The sequence below is a fragment of the Lissotriton helveticus genome, chromosome 9 (genome assembly GCF_964261635.1).
Source record: "Lissotriton helveticus chromosome 9, aLisHel1.1, whole genome shotgun sequence".
In the NCBI taxonomy this organism is placed as follows: Eukaryota; Metazoa; Chordata; class Amphibia; order Caudata; family Salamandridae; genus Lissotriton; species Lissotriton helveticus.
Window position 1 is genome coordinate 1,080,697,249 of NC_136070.1, and position 13,941 is coordinate 1,080,711,189.

Here is a 13,941-nt window from a genome sequence, read left to right on the forward strand (position 1 = left end):
GAAGAGCCTCAATCAGCGACGTGGTCCCACAAACAGCAAAAGGCAGGAGCAGCGCCCAGTCAGGTCAGCCTTGATACACTGCCACTGAGTGCTGCGAAAGTTTATGCAACACCAGGCGGGGGGGGGGGGCGGGGCCGCTGCGGGAAGAGGCTGCAGGTGTGGAAAGTGCCTCGCAGTCCCGCAGCGGTGTGGGCGGTGAGGGCAGGTCTTAGGTCCAACCACAGCAGCTCAATGGCAAGAGCCGCGTCCAGGGGAGAAGAGCCTCAATCAGCGACCCGGTCAGGTCAGGCTTGATACACTGCCACTGAGTAAAGGATTCTTGAATGACCATAATTTTATCCCTAAAGTGTTTTGCCAAGGTGTTGCAACAGATGTCAGAGGGGGGGACCACCACCTCCTGGGCACGGGGCGCTACAAAACTCTGCACGATTGCGAAGATTTCCTTGGAATTGTTATTCGCCCGATCAATGCGAGTAGCAGAATGCTGGCCTTTAGCCGTGGCGATGGCTGAATAATAGATTTTTTGTTTGACTCTATGAGCCTGTTTGGCAATGTGGCAATAGCCGCTGACCCGCCATGCTCTCTCCAACACCTTACAGGCGTGCTTAAGAGCCTTTAGCTCCGGAGTGAACCAAGGCTTAGAGGGGGTCTCTCTCCCCAATTTGCAGGGACCCGGTGCCGAAAGGGCACTGACTGAACCACTAATCCAACTAGAGAATGTGGTGACATTGTCCTGTAGATCACCTCGAAGGGTTGGGCGTGAGGCTGCCAGATGGGCGCCAAGAAGACCTGCGTCCAGCTTCCTGGCCGTTGGGGGCGATAGCAGTTAACTGATTGACGCTGGCTCTGGGCGGACCATGCGAAGAATATAGGAAAGTGGTCCGACCAGGTGATCGGGAGAGGCTTACTGACAAGCACCGGGAAGTTGGAGCAAATAGGATCCAAAATGTGACCCCCCTTGTGAGTCGGATCCGTCACCCATTGAGAGAACATAGCCAACTGGAGATTTTCCATGAAGGCCGCAGAATCAGCAGACTCCTAGGAGTCAAGATGTAGATTGAAATCCCCCAAGAGAAGGTAGTTGGAGAACATTAAGACTATCAGCTAGAGCATCTCCGCAGGCATCCAAAAAGACACCCGCTGGGCCCGGTGGCCGGTATAATAATGAACCCCCCAATGTGAAGTGAGGTGACAATTGGAGGTTGAAATCCATGGCCCCACAGCCTCCCCATATAGTGGAGGACTCGCACTGGAGAGCCCAGCGTTCTCTATATATAATGGCAACACCCCCCCTCTCCCCACTGGGCGGTCAGTCCTATGGATTTTATAACCCGAGGGGGTGGCAAGAGCAACGATGGGATTAACAAAGCCCTCGCAGCTATTGAAAAGACAAAGTATTTGTAAGAAAGTGCCTTGTTTTTGCATGGTTGCCCCCCATCTTTTGCTAAACTGCTGATGCACTTTGACTGAGTGTGCCCTGGGTTCCTGCCAAACAGGTACCCAGGGCCTATGTTCTTTCCCTAAACTGCATTAAAGACCAAATCCAGTTGGCACTCTTTGCCCACCGGTCAGTCCCTCGTAAATGGTACCAAGAGCACTGTGGCCAGGGAAGGCCCCTGAGGGCTGCAGCACTAATTGTGCCACCCTTAGAGGCCCTGTACCTTCGCGCACACACTGCCTTTGCAGGCTGTGTGTTTTGGTGCAAACCAAATTGAAGAATCTACATGGCACACATCCCTGTGTGCCATGCCTACAACCCACTGCCCTGGCATAGGTCAGCCACCCCTTTAGCTGGGTGCACTATACCAGTGGTGAGGGTACAGGTGCCTGAGTCCTGTATCCCATACAGTGTCTAAGCCAGTTCTTGGACATTGTAAGTGCAGTAATGCCATTAAGAGTATATGGTGCTGGGAGTTTGTCATTACAAACTCCACAGTACCATAATGGCTTTATTGAAAACTAGAAAGTTTGGTCTCAAACGTCTCAGCAAATTAAACCCACAGTGAGGCCAGTGTGGGATTTAATGAAAAATGCACACACAGGACATCTTAGAGATGCCCCCTGAAAAACGACCTAACACTAGTGTCCAGGCTGAATGGCTGCTCACCAGGTGCCACCAGCAGACATGTTTTACTGGACCCTTGATTGAAAGCCTGCTGCTCTCGGGGGGTCTGAAACAATGCATATCCTGTGACGAGGTGCCAAGCCTCCTCCCCCAGGATGGGCATGGTTCACGAAGGGGAAGCTTCAAAGGCTTCCCCTTGACCCTGGGGAACCCTGGTTCTAACCCCAGAATACTAACTCCCACCACCTTTAACTTACCTTTAAACCAATAACTCAATTAGTTTCCATAGGATTGCATTGACTGCTTTTCTTGAAAATTGTTCTGTGTGGAGTTGGTTTTGTATGAGAACTTAAAAAACTGCAAATAACAAAAAACTGTTTTACTTACCTTTTCTCTAGGAAATGTCCCAGTGTGATATTTAGGCCTGTCACACTGAATAGAAAAAGTAATTCATAAAGTAATCAGAAGTAATGTAACAATAATTTCCATTGTATTGAAATGATTTCCAAACCTGTTAGACCTTTTCATTCAGCTTGCTTGTACTGTTCAACCTGCGTTGAAAAGTACCTTTCACACTTACCTGTGCCAGGCGTGCTTGGTTCTAGAGAATAAATACAACTAAATAATATTTTTATACAAATCAAATTGGTCTGAGTTCAGTCTTTGAATGTGTGACATCATTTGCTGATTGAGTGTGTCCAACAAAGGCTTAACACTACCCTCTGATAAAGCCCTACTGCTCGCCCATACTACCACAAATAGAGAGTAAGGTGCTATCTACTTTTACCTCTGCCTACCTTTGGGGTTCCACTGGACTCTGTGCACACTCTACCTCATTTTGTTATAGTATATACACAGAGCTAGCTTCCTACGGTAGTTCACCTAGAAAATCGAGAGCACCAAGAATTCATCTAAAGAACTGTTTAAAACAGTCATGACCTTTAAATCACCTCACACACCGAAATTTGTATGCACACAGCAACAGTGCGATAATATCGCAAAACACTCTCAGGGTAAAGTAGAAAATATCTTTAACGATGTTTACCAACCTAGGATATCAATCAATATATATACTTTATTCGGCATAAAAGCACAGGCTAAAAAAAAAACCAATTCATACATTTAAAATTACGACACCAGGGGGGGGCGTGGCCAAGACGGCAAGCATGGCGAGACGGGCTGTCCCCACTCGGCGGTTATATCGGACCGCGGCGGTACAGTGGGCTGGGAGTGCCGGGGGGCCTCTGCTGTCTTTGCTTCTACCCGCCCCCCACCCTCCCTCCGACAGACGGCTGAGGGCACTTTGCTGTTGAGGCTGGCGGCCCTCTACAGGGCCCTGGCGGGACCCGTGCAACATTGCACGCCGCATGCGGTGAGCCACGAGACCCCTCTCGTTCGGCGGTTGGAGCGGACCGCGGGGTAAGCCTCTGGGGTCGAGAGTGGTTGTGCATCAAAGCTTACGCCTCGAGCAGCGACGGCCTGGCAGCGGCATTGTGACACCCGAGGTGAAGGCAGCCTATGTCCCACTTGACCTGGGGTTGGTCCACCATACAGGGCTATTTGAAGATCGCAGAAAGAAATACCTGCAAAGGAGTAAACACATCCCCCGGGGGAGGTAATTGGACTGAGGCAGGGCGTACATCAGGCGCCGGGGGAAGAGCAGCCGGATACGGCGACAGTGGATGGGAGGTGATGACACGTCGAGGCGAGGTGGCAAGGCATTGCCAGTAGACGTACGTGCCACTTGAGGGGTGAGGGGGGGGGACGGGACACCAAAACCCCCTTGGACCAGGGAGGGCGGGAGAGGCCCTGACAGCGGTCCCCATCTGGAGCAGCGACTACGGCCACCCAGCACCCCAGCGGCAAGATCAGGCCTTGAACTCATACCCGCAGACCACCATGACGAGGGGTGGGAACAGTGGCAGAGCTACGAAACAAGGACCGATCGACAAGTTTACGGGACCGAATGGAGGAGCCGGTGACTCGGGGGGGGGGGGGGGTCATCAGGCGCCGGGACCAGACAACGCGGCAATAACACAATCTAGAGACATGCTGGATGCTAAAATTGGGGCAGTAGGGGCAGATGTTACTTTGCTGCGCCAGGACTTGCGGAATGCAGTTGCCCGCATGACTGAGACAAGAATCTCTAGTGTGGAGGACGACGTGGCGACCCTAAAGAAGAAAGTTGCCAACATGGAGGTGATTCAAAAGGGTCTTGCGCTCTGGGCGGAGGATGCGGAAGGGCGGACTATGTGAAACAACTTGAGGTTTGTGGGATTCCCGGAGGGCTGTTAGAAGGGCAACATGGAGGCCTTCCTGACCCAGTGGTTGGAGGGATGGCTCCCGCCGGAATCCCTCTCGCGATGCTTTATAATTGAGCGGGCACATCGAGCACTTGTCCAGAAGCCGCCAGAGGGCGCCCGCCCACGACCAGTAATAGCCAAACTGCTTCACTACCATGATCGGGACACTATCCTGAGGCAATCGCGAGCTAAGGAGCCCCTAGTATGCGAGAACCACAAAATCCTAATATTCCCGGACTACACTAGGCTGGTGCAGCAACAACGGCAGTCCTTTACCGCGGCTAAGACACAACTGCGAGACCTTAAAATTCAATATGCCTTGCTCTACCCGGCCCGGCTACGAGTGATTTATCGGTCCCGGACCCTATTCTTTACCACTCCAGAAGAGGTCTTCACTTGGACTGATGAGACAGTTGGGGTCAGGGTGCATACCCCTCCGGGACGGGACTCTGACTCATCCTCCGCGGCGGGGCCCCCAAGGACTCCCCGGCGGTCGCGGATCAGGAGCAATTGGAGATCGAGACCTACAAAGCGCCCTCCCCTCGGTGAGGAGGCGACGGAGACGACCAATGCCACTGACACTCAGACTCCGAAGGCATGAGGCCCTGTGATACTCTGCGGATTTCTGGCGTACGGCCCCCAAGGGTGACTGGAAGGGAGTGCTCGCATTGTGGGCAAAGAGAAACTTTGGGATTCTCCATCAGAGATTTTTACCGACAGTAGACCTATAACTATGGGATGTGCGATTGGGTTGGGGGATGCTGCAGGGAGGACGGACGCATCCCCTGAGTTTAGCGGAGTTCGTTTGGTAGGGGGTAAGTTGGGATTGGGTGGGTAGTTCATGGGGATCCATTGGGATAGTGGGTCTCCAGCCTCCCGTTGGGGGCTGGAGATAATCTATGCCGCGACAGGTACTTCAATGTTGCTGAGGTATGAGGAGGGGGGGTGGCGGGGGAGTTGCGGGGGTGGCCTGGGGCAGGGGGAGGGTAGGGGGGCTGTTGAGGTGGAGCTTGGCGGGGGGGGGGAATGAAGGGGGGGTCGGAGGGGTAGGGGTAGTTTTAAACAGCACAGTGTTCATTCAAGTCCTATTACCACTTTGTATATGTGTACGGTCCCTGACACCTGGGCCACTTACCTTCCTGCCCATAGATGGCGGTTAACACCCCCAAAACAGGCCTCCCGCAGGTGTCATTGCGCGTTGTGAGCTGGAATGTAAGGGGAGTGCTCGATAAAATAAAGCGGGGCGCAGTCTTGCGGCTAGGGAAGAAAGAAAAGGCAGATATCCTACTTTTGCAGGAGACGCACCTCCTGGGCACTAAAACCCTTAGCTTGCAACACTACGGCTACCAGCAGGTATATCACGCTGGATTTGTGAGGGGATCCAGGGGGGTAGCAGTCTTGATACATCGCAGGCTGTCCTATGTTCACGAGAAGCAATGGGTTGATGCGCAGGGCAGATTTATTTTTGTTAAAGGAATGATCGGTGGTGAGCCGTTAGTCTTTGGTAGTGTGTATGCCCCGCCCCCATTGCAGGGATCCCTCCTAGAAAAGCTGTTTGGTATATGGGCTGAGATCCTAGACGTGATGGCTGTAGTGGGCGGAGACTGGAATGATGTAATGAATGGGCGAATGGACCGTCATAGGCCAGGGGGTGAAATACTAGCGGACACACCCACCAAATTAGGCGACATGGTGAGAGGGATGGGCTGGGTAGACACATGGCGCTATCAACATTTCCACAGCCGTGAATATACCTACGTCTCTGCAGTACATAAATCCTTCTCCAGGATAGATTACTTGTTTGTTCCCCGCACCTGGATTGGGAGGGTAGACTCAACGTCCATATTGCCGCGCGGTTTGTCGGATCACTCCCCGACTACGGTGGACTTACATCTGGATGGGAGGCGGCAGCCATTTAGGTGGCGCCTCTCCACATGGCACCTGCAACAAGACAGTTATCAGACGCATATGAGGGAGGCAATAGCTCATTATTGGGAGGACAATGATAGGTCCTACACTGACGACCTGATCCTTTGGGAGGCTCTAAAACCCACGCTCCGCGGAGTCGATATTGCCTGGTGTGCGGCGGCCCGTAGGACACGCAGGGAGGATATAGTAGGGGCAGCGGGTCGGGTCCGAGACCTGGAGGAGCGATGCCGTGAGGCGGGGGATGCTGGGGACGTCGGACAGTTGCTACTGACGCAGCAGTCATACGCCTCTCTGCTACTTGACGAAGCTCGACCGCTATGGCAAGCGACACAGAGCAGAATATACCAGTGGGGCCATAAGTCCAGCACGATGCTGTATAGGCTTTGCCAGGGCACTTTCAGGCGCAGTCCCTGCCGGGACTTCGAGATGAGGCAGGGGAATCCATGACGGCCCCGGCGGACCTAGCGGACAGCTTCGCACGATATTATGCTGCCCAATACACCCCCCGGGAGTCTCTCCCGGCGTAAGACATTGACAAATTCCTTGCGGACCGCCTGCTGCGGGCAATTTCGGATGAGGGACGTAATCGCCTTGAACTCCCACTGTCGGCCGAGGAGCTGGGCACACCCCTCGGTGAGCTAAATGCTGGTAAGGCCCCCGGACCCAATGGATTCTTTCGAAAATTTCACCTCCAGTTAGGGATGTACTATAAGAGGGCACTGGAGGCGGTCAGGGAGGGTGGCCGATTACCAGCGGACTGGCGACATGCTGAAATAGTGGTCTTTTGTAAACCGGGGAGGCCCCCTGAACATCACGAATCTTGTAGGCCAATATCACTCCTGAATGTTGAGGCGAAAATATTGGCGAAGACACTAGCCAATCGCCTTCTCCCCTACATCACAGACCTTGTCCACCCGGACCAAGCCGGGTTTATGCCCCACAGGGCGACGAGACACAATATCAGACTCGCACAGGTGGTGGTGGAGGCGGGCCGGGGTCCGGGCGGCACTCCTACTGGCCGACATAGATCGGGCCTTTGACTCGTTAAGTTGGGTCTACCTCCGTGCGCTCCTGTCCCGCCTGAACCTCGGGCCCCAGTTTCTATCTTATCTGCAATTGCTCTACACGGATCTAACCGCGTCGGTGCAAGTGGCTGGGGCGGTATCCGCCCCCTTTTCTATAGGCCGGGGCACCCGGCAGGGATGCCCCCTGTCGCCATATGTTTGCCCTTGCCATGGAGCCATTGGCGGCGTGGGTACGAATAGACGCACAAATGCGAGGCATCGAGTGGGAAGCGGGACCATCTGATAGAATCGCGCTCTATGCCGACGATGTCCTCTTCTTTCTCACAGATCTGAATAGATCAGGGCCGAGGGTCCTTGAAATAATGCCTATATTCGGAGAAGTGTCAGGCCTCCTTTTAAACTTGCGGAAATCCACGCTGTGGACATTGGGAGAGCGCATGGGACTGGGGTCCTGGGCGTCGGCGTTGCAGGTGGCGGCCGGAGGCCTTAAATATTTGGGCGTATTCCTGACGGATCTACCTGGGGTCTCCTGGGTGCGTAATGTTGTGCCGTCTGGGACCGAGTCCGATCTGACATGAAAACATGGTCCCGTATGCCCCTGAACATATATGGCCGCTCGGCCATATTCAAGATGGTGGCTCTCCCGCGTCTACTATACTAATTGCAAAACCACCCCTATCCTATCTGACCGCAGTGGTTCAAACAGGTTGATTCGGCACTGGGTCAGTTTCTCTGGGCCGGGGGGGTGGCGAGAGTGGCGCTCCGTACTTGTTTCCTTTCCACATATTGTGGTGGTTTGGCGACGTCAGATGTATTGTCCTACTATCAGGCGTCCCACCTACTGATGCTGAACGAATGGTGGTATGGGGACCGGGGCGACCCAGCATACGCCCTTGAGAGATACATGATGGATCCGGACACGTTACACACTATACTATATTCGGCGGCTAAGAGAAAGAGGCTTCCAGTTGTTACTCAGGTGGTCTTTCGGATATGGCGTCAGGCGCTACACCGTATGGGGTGGTGGAACAGACTGACGGAGGAAACCCCATTGTGGCGGAATGGACGATTCCCGGCGCTGGCGTCCTTGCAGGGATTCCGTGGCTGGGACGCGATTGGGATATCGGCGTTGGGCCATGTCATGAAAGGTGCAACCCTTAAATCGTTTCAAGAGCTGAGGGAAGAATGACATGCCCCGGACCCAGTTCTTTAAATACTTGCAGTTCCGGCACGCTATAACACCCGCCTTGGACGGCCTGGACTCATTGCCTGAGTTTAGCCCCCTGGAGGCTAAGGTGTTTATGGGGGAATTGGAAAATAAGAAAATATCCCGCATCTACCAGACGCTGGTCACGCATTGCTCCTCTTCTTTAGATAAGCTGTGGACCAAATGGGAGGGAGATATAGGCGAGCTAGAGGAGGAAGATTGGAGGGAAGCCCTTGAGGCCCCAAGGGGGGCGGCTATTGCTGTACGTCTGCGGTTTATTCAATTCAAGTACCTACATAGAGCTTACTACACTAGGGAGCGGTTATGGAAGGCTGGCCTGATTGCATCCCCTGATTGCCTGAGGTGTGGTCGAGAGGTGGGTACATTTATGCATACGGTATGGTCATGCGATGTGCTGATGAGGTTCTGGACTGGGTGTGGGATTGCCTGTCTGGGGTGTTAGGCTGGGAGCTTCCCCGCTCACCGCAGCTGGGCCTTCTTCATGTCATGGAGCAAGTGGGGGGCAATATTTATAAACGGCATCTGCTGCTGCTGGGCCTCCCGGTGGCTAAGAGATGTAGCTCGAGCCTGGAAGGACTACAGGGCCCCCCTGGTGGGAGTGTGGTAAAAGGGCCTAGATTTCTATATGGGACTGGAACGCCCAGTCTTTGAGGCTAGGGGCTGCCCCAGAAAACATTATAAAATATCGAAGGGATGGGCAGACTACAGAGGACTGTGGCTGGAACCACCGGTGCAACAAGATGTTGATGCAGGACATTTATGTTTAGATCCTGGGTGAAAAGGAGTACACACGGAATATTTCTTATCATGATTTATGTTTTGGACCACGTTGACACTGTGCAGGGGGTTAGGGTGGGATCCGGGTTGGGGTATTTGGTGGGAGACGGGAGGGGGTGACTTGGGGTTGTTACTCTACTGTACATTATTGTATGTGTTGCCTATCTATGATTGCTGCTCATCTGCTCGCAGCTTCTCCGGTGCCCGGAGAGCTGCGCCCTTTTTCTTTGCAATCTCTTAATAAAACAATAACATTTTGTTCTGCAAAAAAAATTACGACACCAGGGGAACATAACTGAATGGGCGTTGCTAGCCCAGCTAACATCACATTACTAGTATAAAAAAAGAACTCCCTCCTTTATACATTTCATTACACATACTTTCTAATTCACCGGGGGGGGGACAAGCGACGGGCCAGTCAAACATTCCCTTTGGTGTTCCTGAGACGCATTGCCACTCTTAAAAAATTTACAGTACAATACAGCATTAAAATCTCAGAGGAGAGTTTCAAATATAATAAAGCCACTTTAGCCTGCCTAAACCCAGCTTTTTAAAAAATCCTTTTTAAATAATGTTTCCTAGGATGCATATAGAACGGGCATAGGAGAACAAAGTGAAGGGTAACCTGCGGAGATCGATGATCGCAGCCGCAGGGACCCTTCTGCTCCACCGTCTTAGTAAAACCTGCTGGGACCGCTAGACTATGATGTAGGGAATCCAGCCTAAAACGCGTCATTAAAAATCTATCTTGGGCGCTGTGGGTTAGATATAAATAAGGTTCCATGCCCAAGCAGGATTTAGTTAAAATATGCATTCTCACCGCAGTCTTTCTTATATCACAATCTTCCCTGCTGGAACCCAAATGTTTTAAAAACTCCCCCTTGACCATAACCTTGTCTTTGGCCAACAATTTTGTTGGGTGAGTGAACAATTCGGGATGACCCAGGGCCTCAAGGGATTCCCTAACATAATTAAGCCATGGGATGTTCATCCCTTTATCCCTTGCCATGCAATCCTTTACAAGTTCTCTTGTCAGTGAGGCCTCTGGGTTAGTACAGATTTTGACCCAACAACTAATGGGTTTTAATTTTATCCTGTCACTAATTAATATAAGCAGCACCCAATTCCTCGTGAACAGTGAATCCCCTGGGTACTTTGTGGCACTTTTAATAATCTTCTAAAAAATGTGTTCTCTTCAATATGGAGAGACTTGGCATCCACAAAGCCCCATACCTCACTGCCATACAGTACTTTGGCGCAGCATATTGAGTTGTAGAGATTCAAAATCTGGTGGGGAGACCAACGGCCCAACCTCTGGGCGTAATTCATCATTGCACCCGTGCTTCTGGTGAGGCTACAACATTTTTCCTCCAACAAGGGTTTAAAATTGAGTCTAGAGTCAATTAATATCCCCAGGTATGAAAAGGACTGAACTTTTTCTGTACAATGTGCCCCAATCATGTATTTGTAGTTTTTTTTGGGTCCCTTTCCTACCTCCATTATGTATGATTTAGCCAAATTTGCTGACAGGTCCAGCCCCCCCAAAAAATGAACAAAACAGACTTTGGAGACCCCGGGGAGTTCGGGACAGCAATACTGCATCTGCATAAAGCAGAACCCGAACCCCCCCTGGCCCCTATCCTTGGCGAATCCACTCCCAGTGCTTTCTTCAGACCATTAATGTACAGGGTGAATAGAAAGGGCACCAATATGCAGCCCTGTCTAACTCCCCGTGTACATGAAAACTGGTCAGTCATGCTACCCTCTTCATTATACCGGACCTGGGCGACGGTGTTCCAATGTAGGGATCTCAGGATATTTACTAGCCCAATATCCACTCCCAACTCCACCATGAGTTCCCATAGTTTTGTGCGGTTCACCCGGTCAAATGCTGCCGTCAAGTCCATAAAGGCCAGGTACACGGTCTCTTGACTAGCGATCGTGTACTTGGCCGTCAGGAAGTACAAATTAAGGAATTGGTCAGTTGTAGAGCGACCGACCCTAAACCCATATTGTGTGTCCGTAATAATCTTGTTTTCCTCTGCCCATTCTAATAAACAATTGAGTATAGCCCGGCCCAGGACTTTCATGGACACATCAATAAGGGAGATGGGTCGATAACAAGACGGGCTCTACCTATCTCCCTTTTTAAAAATTGGTACTATTGTTGCTATTGACCAGGAAGCAGGCATGCCCGTATTTACTGCAGCATTTATGACCCTGGTCAATATTGGGACCCACAAATCAGCTTGAGACAAAAACAAATCAGGGGGGACCCCGTCTGGCCCCGGCGCTTTATTGCTAGTTAATCCCTCCACGCCTGCCTTAATTTCATTCAGTGTAAAAATGATTTGTTCTTCCCTTCCTTGCCCCTCGTTGGTTACTAGACAATCCTCCAAGGTGGTAGGTATAATTGTATAGGCCATTAAAAAACTCGAACCATGACTCCGGCAAGATATGGTTTACAATCTTAGGCTTATCCCTGTCTTGGAAGCATGGCTCATTAATGACCTTCCAGAATGCCGTCATATTTTTGGTCTCAGCTGCTTCCCTTAAGTTCTCCCAGGCCTGCTGTTGGAGATGGGTTTTGCAGCGCTTAACCACCTCTTTATATTGGCCTCGACATACCATAACCATGTTTTTATCCCCGGGGCGGGTTTTCAGTGCCAATTTCAGCTCTCTCAGGGCCTTGGAGCAGGCCTGATCAAACCACGCTTGTTCCGCCGTGCCTTTTTTTCCAGGCTTGGCCCTGAGGATTCCATCGATATACATTGTTACCCCTTCATAGGCCTTGACTAAATCAGCCCCCTTTACTGCCGGATTCAGGCACTTACACACATGGTGGTGTTCGTCCGCCATTAATGCTCCATAGAAGGCATCGACATCCATCTGGGACCATCTCAGCCTTCTCCCCTGGTCAACCGCTGTTAACACCACATTCTCACCCCTCTTTGCTTGGGGTATTGTCCCATGGGGTCCCTCAATACAATAACTAGGGGGTTATGATCACTGAAGGCGCTCGACTCTATATCAAACCACAAAACCTCGTGTTTTAATTTGATTGATACAAAGATCAAATCTATGACTGAGTCGCAGCCTCTACCTTTAAACGTTGGGCACACCTAACCCGAATCCCCTCCTTTCAGTAAGTCCAGGGTGTGTTGGAGTGCATACATTCCCAGCACCTTTTCGAGCTCTTTTCCCTCTGTAGTGTGTTCTAAATGGGGGCCCTTTTCCAATGGCAAGAAGACCAATTGCCTCTACTGTTTTTCACGTTGGGACAAAGATGGCAATTGAAATCTCCTGCAGCACCAACTGTAACATGCATCCCCCCTGGTCTGCCTTGCCAGCCAACCTCTTTTCCAGTTCTTTAAATCTGATCAGTGGGGACCCTGCCTCTATCGCATTGTAAAAGTTCACAAAGAGTATCTTGTGGCCCCTCGTGCAGAATTTTAACCCCTGGAGGACATCCGAGTCCCAGCTCATATCTTCCCATATCCCTTTCAGTTTTAAATCCACATACATAGCTCTTCCCACCAGCCCTTTCTTTGCCGGAACAAAAACATTTTAAATCCTTCCCGTGCTAACTGATCTCTATTCCACTCCCATGTCTCCTGTAAACAAATGACCTGGAAATTTTTTATGTAAGCCAGCCACTCGTGCTTTATTAATTTAGCTGAGAGGCCCACAATGTTCCAGGATATCATCTTATTAGTGCCTTGACCTGGAATAACTGTGCTGGGCAGTATCTGACCGCCTGTAAATAGGTGCTGGGCTTGTAATTTCTGCACGTCCCATTTTTGCAGTGGCTCTCATAGGCCAGTGGCTCTCATAGGCTCTCCCCGATGGCACAGTAATTGGTGGGCTCCCTGATCTTTCAGCGGGACCTCCTACTAGATTACTGTATGGTGCTACGGCCTTACTAGAACTATCCCCACGGCCAGAGCTCTCTTTGCGTCAATCGACATCTTCTAGACCCTGTCTATTTGCTTGTGGGCATAACGATTGTTTGAGTGACAGGGGCCCGACTCCAGCACTTTCACTGTGCTTTCGCCATTCAATCTCACTGAGAGGTCTTGTCCTTAAATCCCGATAGAAGAAGCCCAGCGGTAGCAGTTGGATAGATGTACCGCTCTCCCCCGAAAACTGCCCCGAGAATAAGCAAGAAGCTCCTGTATCAGTCCCGTGAATCTAAAATTTAAAATCACTGTGTCTCCAGCATAACACTTTCTGGTGGGGCCTATCCAGGACACCCTTCTTGCCATTAAAATATGCCTATAATGCTCAAGCTTTAACTGGGCATTATTGCTTAACCAGTGGGCTGCCTTATTAATTAGCTGTTGAGTGGTTTCTTCTCTGGTTTCAGTTGATGCGGGAACCCCTACCAACAATATTGTATATGGGCTGGCTGCTGGCAGGAGGTCCAGAACGGGCAGGTCCACCGAACTCCTTACGTGCTCACCCCAGCCCGGTACATCGGGTGTCGGAGCACCCGCACCGTCCCCCATGCCCCCCTGGTTCCTCAAACTTTTCGGCCGATTTAAAGGTTGCACTAACTGCCCTTCTTTCTTTTGGTTCAGGGTTCTTTCCTCCCCTCTTTTCCTCCCGTCGTCA

The 13,941-nt window shown here is 51.3% G+C and overlaps 1 protein-coding gene across 1 annotated transcript in view; it reads left to right on the top strand.

Moving 5' to 3' along the window:
* The window catches only part of LOC144783371 (NEDD8-activating enzyme E1 catalytic subunit-like), a 182,859-nt gene that overhangs the window by 82,719 nt on the left and 86,199 nt on the right, over positions 1-13,941 (top strand). The gene's annotated exons all lie outside the window — the stretch shown is intronic.